At 32.0% G+C, this 7482-nt stretch overlaps 1 long non-coding RNA gene across 1 annotated transcript; it reads left to right on the forward strand.

Moving 5' to 3' along the window:
• The first annotated feature begins 2621 nt into the window (after positions 1-2621).
• LOC142236146 (uncharacterized) lies at positions 2622-3795 on the forward strand. Its single transcript, XR_012721916.1, has 3 exons — positions 2622-3121; positions 3215-3519; positions 3615-3795. It is a non-coding gene; the product is annotated as an uncharacterized LOC142236146 (long non-coding RNA).
• The last annotated feature ends 3687 nt before the right edge of the window (positions 3796-7482 follow it).

Consider the following 7482-nt stretch of genomic DNA (forward strand, 5'->3'; position numbering starts at 1 on the left):
CATCGCCCTTCAAGTCTGCAAAATTTCGGTTCAGATTTAGGTATAGCTCCCATATATATGTACCGCCCGATTTTTCTAAATTTGCCCATAAAACCCTTATTTATTAACCGATCTTACCCAAATTTGGCTAAATATAGTCTTCTATAGCACTAACTATATGTGCAAAAAATCATCGAAATCGGTTCAGATTTAGATATAGCTCCCATATATATGTGTAGCCCGATTTTCCCAAATTTGGCCATAGAACCCTTATTTATTAACCGATCTTACTAAAAGTTGGCTAGATCCAGTCCTCTATAGTACTAACTATATGTGCAAAATTTCACGAAATCGGTTCAGATGTAGATATAGCTCCCATATATGTATCACCCGATTTTGAAAAATTCGCCCCTAATAACCTTATGTTTGACCATACAGGCCTCATTTCTTAACTGATATTACACAAATCTTGCACAAGGTAATCTTTTGTGGTATTAATCAAACCCGCAAAATATTATGCAAATTGGTTCAGATTTAGATATAGCTTCCATATATATGCATCGCTCGATTTTCCCAAATTTGGCCATAATGCTTTTATTTATTAACCAATGTTACTCAAATTTCATATTTTGATGTATTAGCCGATCGTACTTATACGTACTTGTAGCTCTTACATAAGAATATTGCTCGATTTTTACAAATTTGTATTTATTACCCACACTAATTTAACGATTTTCTCTTTTTTAATAATGTGCTCAATATTAGTGGCATACTAGCTCCGTAGGCGCAATATCAACACAGCCAGTGTTGCTAGAAGTAGGGGAAATTCCTTATATGTAGGGTTTTTCTAATATTTAGCGTCTTGTATGGACGTAGGGCCACAATGTAGGACATTTTCACTCAACACAATTTGTAATAATTTTTACATTTTGGTGGCTCTAGAGGAGGAAATTAGAAGCCGGCAAGGCTTGATCTTTAACGATGTGTGGTAAACTTTATTCCTGTAGAAAATTTTGTCAACATTTTATTTCTATAGACCATTTTGTCAAAATTGTATTTCTATAGATTTTTTTTTTCAAAATATTATTCCTATAAAAATTTTTCTCAAAATTTTATTTCTGTGGAATTTTTTTCTCAAAATTTTATTTCTATTGAATCTATTGTCAAAATTTTATTTCTATAGAAAAATTTCTCACAAAAATTTGTTTATAGAAACTTTTTCCAAAATTTTATTTTTATAGAGATTTAACAAAAAAGATTACTAATTTGGGTAGAATTCTACCAACTGTGGCAACCGTGGTCGTAATACAAATTTATATTCTAAGTTATATACGTTGCATATTCATGTTTTAAGATAATAAAGTACTTCGAACAATTTTTATTTAGTAATTTTTTTTTAATTTAACGAAAAATATAGTAGGGAAATTGTTTGGGGATTGCATGGGAAAATAGGGCACTTTTTTTGTCCTTGTAGGGTAAACTGAACATTTTCCCTGGCAACATTGACTATGAGCAATAGTCAGATTGACACAAAGCACCCATAGACATGTACCCATTAATTTTCTTAAATATGCAACTGCGGTTTATCTCCCAGACCTATATGTTACCCCACAAATGCTTATGATTACTAATTCTGTAATGGTGGTTTAGGGTATGATATAGTCGGCCCGCCCGACTTTCTACTTTACTTACTTGTTCTTTTAATGTTTTTATCTTAAAAAATACAGTGCGCATTAAATTAAGTAGAGAATAGAGAGATGCAAAAGCACTACCCAGTTATTTTAACCAACATTACTTTAAAATCTGGTAAATATAATTTAACTTCAAATTTGTAGTTTTTTGAATTTTTAGCCAAAATTTGATTTTCAATTGTGACTGCAGATTGCTCAGAAGTACTACAAATTTTCCGGAAAACCCTATTTTTACAAATAGCGTTATGTAACGTAAACATAAATGCATTTAAAGAAACTTAATTTAAAGCAAACAAACAATTGTCGTTGTTTGCTACTAGAGGTCTGCACAATTCCATTTGTATATGAAGAGTACACGTGCTACATGAGTACATCTATTTGAGAGAGTCGCAAAACAATTGGTACACATTTTGATGAACACCAAAAGCCACGAGTAACTTCTTGTTGCTACTCTGATGTCTTCACTATCAACAAACACATATTCCTCTTTCTCTCTTACTGAAGTGTACTCAGAGTGATCACGTCGAGTATGTTGCTAGTACAAAACTTCATAGAGTACTCCATGTACCACGTGCAGTTTCAGAAATACAAAAAACAGTTACTCTCCATAATATATGTTTTCGGTTTGTTATAAAGAACGGCAAACGTTAAGGTAAGTGTGTGACATACATAAATATATGAAATATGTGACATACATACAAATCTATGATTAATAATAATGGAAAGTTTTGCTTCGCACATAACTGAGAAATACTTGTGGTACCACGTGAAGTGAAGAGAATTCATGTTGTACTTTTTCTCAAGTACACACAAAAAATTATCACCAAAATTTTTTCAATTAAACACTTAATTGAATTTGGAAACGGATTCAATTAATATGTTAATTGATTCAATTAATTATTTAATCAAATCCGAATAAAAACCAATTAAAAAAATGATTGATATTTGTTACGTTTCCAATTAAAATATTAATTGATTCAATCAATTTCTTAATCAATTCGGAAATAATTTTCAATTACAAACGTGATTGAAATTTTTTCCGTTTCCAATTACACATGTGATTGATCCAATCACCTTTGTGATTGAAACTGAATAATTTTGAGCAATGGAAAGAGCGAAAAGAGAACAAGAGAATGGGTTTTTATTCAACAATGTATGATGGAGAGATCAGTCTGTGGAAGTAACTCGTAACGAACGGTTGGGTTTTTGTTTTTCGCGTAAATTGAAAAACATGATTGGCGACATTCTGTCTGCTGCATTCAAAATGTGTGCATAAATATTTTGAACGCAACAACAAATCATAGCAAAGGGTTGAAATAAATAAAGTGTGCAACAACAAACGGCCACGTGGTAAAGGTTTGAAAAAAATATATGACAGAACGCATTTGAAATTACCTGTGTTTGTGTTTTGTGGCATTGTAAAAATGGAAAACAATCTACGTTTATTGAAGGTAAGAAATTGTGAAATGTGAATACCGTTTTCCATTGAAGCCTGTTTACATTAAACGGACTAAAATAATATATTTTTTATTCATTTCTTTTAGTGACCAATTTTATTTCGTGAAATTGACCAATCAATCCCATCAACTCCATCATTTTTTCAAATATATAATAATATGTTTGCAATAAAAAAGTGGGTACCGTATTGATCTTTTAAAATTATAAATTTTTTTCACTCCTAGTTTTCTTAAAACCAAGAGCGGTATGGGTTTGGTGGAAGATTCACCTTGAAGTTGCGAAGTAGCGTTGGCATTAAATTGCATTTTTGTTTTACCTGCCTTTTTCAGTTTGAACCCAAGTAGAGAGCAGTATATCTGGTATATAAACTAATGAGCTGAATTATGTAATGGTAAAAGAGTTCTTTCTTTTGGATTTAAAAATATGAAAAATATCCGAAAATAATAAATATATGTATTTTCCATTTATATTTTTTTTTATTTCCAGAATTTGCAAAGTATCATCAATATAATACCAAATATTACATTGCTTTCCCATTATTTTTGTCTTTGATTGGTTCAAATTTTAATAGACGTTTTTAATGTGTGGAAATTTTGGAAAGGAATTGTTACTAAAATTAAATTACCGAGCTCCTTAATACACATTTTTATGATAAAAGACTACAACTGCAAAAGAAGATTATAAATCTGCAAACTGGAACTATGAATTGAACTTGATATTCTATGCAGGTAATGTTTAACAAAATTAACTTTTAATTGAACAAAATGAAATTCGAATTATTCTGTTTACTTTCAGAAAAACTAATTTAGCTTACAGGCTGCTGATTTATTGGAAATCTAGGCGCATCTACATATTAGAAGGAACATGCTAACACGGTTATTATTATAAGGAAGATAATGATTTATATAATTTATTTTTTCACCCTATAGTTGTTATTGATAGTAGTTGTATTTGTAAGTTATGTTAGAACAAAATACAAATGACAAGAACCAAAATTATCTGTCTATTGCATAATTCAAAAAATAATAAAATATTAAATATGTTTTATAAGAAACACATATTTTCTTTTATTTCAAAAGAAAAAAAAACTAAATACGATTTTGAGGTCGCAATATATAAATTTTTTGATCGAAATTTATAGCCAATTTCAATTAATTATTTAATTGAATGAATCAAATAGTTGATTGATTTTTGTCGCGAAATTAATTAAAATTTTAATTGATTCAATTAAAACTATGATTGAATTTTATGTTAAAAATCAATCACGTTTTTAATTGATTCAATCACACAATTAATTGATTCCGTGACAAAAGTCAATTAAATTTTTAATTAAAAATCGTGTTGGTTTTCAATCAAAATGGGTGATTGATACTATCATTTTCGTGATTGAAGACATTTCAATTAAAAAAATGATTGAATCCGCGATTTTCGTGATTGAAATCAAAAAAATTTTTTTTGTGTGTACTTGCATTTTAATTGTTCGTTTTTTTCGGAACACATATTTTTTCGGATAATTACTTGGTGGTATTTGACAAGCAAGTGTTCTCTTCACTTCACTACTTGCGCTCTGAGAGAAAGACAGTGTATGTACTATATTCGACAGCGAATTGCATACATGTAGTGAAAAGTTATTCGATGCAGACCTCTATTTGCTACTTTAGCTAGAAATATCTTGTAGTCGTGCTACTTTAGTTAGAAATATCTGATTCTCAATTTCTTACAAAATATTTTCGTACAATTTTGTCGATTATTGTGTGTGGTCTTCAGAGTTGGTCCAAGTAGCAATTTTTTCGGTTTTCTACTGTCAAAAATTTGTAAACGTCGAAAACCTCATATACCTGTATAAACCTGTATAAATGTCAAAAACGCCTACAGAACCCTTAGATTTGATTTCAAAAACTATGTTTAGTATCCTAAGCTATGAAAACGTCATATTGAAGTATTTTAGATTTTTTTTTATAATAATATTTTGAAATTTTTATTCAAACGAAATTTGCACGATTCGCTGGCATAAACATTTGAATGCAACTCGTTTTCATTGTTGTGGCACAAATCGGATTTAGGTACAACGCAGATTTAATAATTTATTAATAATCATTCTCAAATCAAGTAAGACATAAATGGTTCTAATAAACCTACTGTACAAAAAAAATATTTTTGCTAAAAACTAAGTATTTGACGAAGGTTAGCATTTTCTTTTTTACAATTAAAGTCATTCATAAATACAAAAATTAAAAAAAAAAAAAAACAAGTATATACAGCAGTAAGTTCAGCCGGGCCGAATCTTAAATACCCACCACAATCAACCAAATATTAGGGTTTCCTTTGAAATTTCAGGAGGGCTTGAGGACTTGAGGACACTTCCCGAAGATAAATTTAAAGATTTCACCTATGAGGACTATATCAGATTCTGGATTTATAAGAACCATTTTTGTTTGAGTTTTAGATGAATCATTAACATCTCTTGTAAGTGTGCAAGAAAATGATTTGAAATCTTAAATCTGTAGAAGTAAAATCTGGAAATTTTACATTAAGTTTCAAGCAATTTTCATGATCAGTGCGCCTTCTACACCCTCAAGAAGTGAAGTCGGTCTATATGGAGGCATTACAACATGGACCGATAAAAACTTAATACTATACACGTTTTTGTGAGCCTAAAATACCAGAATATTTACAATTTCAGGCAAATAGAGAAACCAAAGGAGTTAAATCGGGAGATCGTTCTTATGGGGGCTATACTAAAATATGGACCGATACTCACCGTTTTCGGCACACCTCTTTATGACCCGAAAATAGGGAGCCACCGTGGTGCAATGGTTAGCATGCCCGCCTTGCATACACAAGGTCGTGGGTTCGATTCCTGCTACGACCGAACACCAAAAAGTTTTTCAGCGGTGGATTATCCCACCTCAGCAATGCTGGTGACATTTCTGAGGGTTTCAAAGCTTCTCTAAGTGGTTTCACTGGAATGTGGAACGCCGTTCGGACTCGGCTATAAAAAGGAGGTCCCTTGTCATTGAGCTTAACATGGAATCGGGCAGCACTCAGTGATAAGAGAGAAGTTCACCACTGTGGTATCACAATGGACTGAATAGTCTAAGTGAGCTTGATACATCGGGCTGCCACATAAGCTAACCTAACCTATGACCCGAAAATACCTCTAGATTTCCAATTTTAAGCAAATAGGATAAAAACTTCGGATTCTAGAAGCCCAAGAAGTAAAATCGGGATATCGGTCTATATGGGGGCTATACCAAAATATGGACCGATACTCACAATTTTCGGCACACCTCTTTATGGTTCTCAAATATCTCTAGATTTCCAATTTCAGACAAATTGGATAAAAACTACGGTTTCTATAAGCCCAAGACCCCAAATCGGGAGGTCGTTTTATATGGGGACCATACCAAAACATGGACCGATACTCACAATTTTTGGCACACGTATTTGTAGTCCTACAATACCTCTAGATTTCCAATTTCAGGTAAATTGAATAAAAACTGCGGTTTCTATAAGCCCAAGAAGTAAAATCGGGAGATCGGTCTATATGGGGGCTATACCAAAACACGGACCGATACTCACCATTTTTGGCACACCTCTTTATTGTCATAAAATACCTCTAGATTTCAAATTTCTGGCAAATTGGATAAAAACTACGATATCTATAAGCCCAAGACCCCAAATTGGAAGGTCGGTTTATATGGGGACTATATCAAAACCTGGACCGATATAGCCCATCTTCGAACTTGACCTGCCTGCAGACAAAAGACGAGTTTGTGCAAAATTTCAGCACGATTGCTTCATTATTGAAGACTGTAGCGTGATTACAACAGACAGACGGACAGACGGACATCGTTATATCGTCTTAGAATTTCCCTGATCAAGAATATATATACTTTATATAGTCGGAAATCGATATTTCGATGTGTTACAAACGGAATGACAAACTTATTATACCCCCGTCACCATTCTATGGTGGTGGGTATAAAAAGTACGAAATAAACGGTTCTAAAAAAAGTATTCAATAGAAATTCGTATATTGTCAAAAACTAAGTATTTTACGAAGGTTAACGACGTTTTTGACGTATGGTAAAATACGTCGTAAATGTATGTCAAACACCTTACAGTTTACGACAGACCATCTCTGGTGGTCTTTTTCACAAGATTAAAGTCATTTTGGTAAGGCATAGTGTACTCTCTATACTTTCATTGTAGATTTGTGTGATTTTTTTATGCGGATGTGATGAAATGTGCCTCTCCAAGAGGCTGCTAAAGGCAAATCTAGAAACTGGTTTATATGGCAGCTATATATATATATATATATAATTATAACATGATATGGATCAATTTTTGC

This window comes from Haematobia irritans, chromosome 4, assembly GCF_050003625.1.
Source record: "Haematobia irritans isolate KBUSLIRL chromosome 4, ASM5000362v1, whole genome shotgun sequence".
NCBI classification, from domain to species: domain Eukaryota; kingdom Metazoa; phylum Arthropoda; class Insecta; order Diptera; family Muscidae; genus Haematobia; species Haematobia irritans.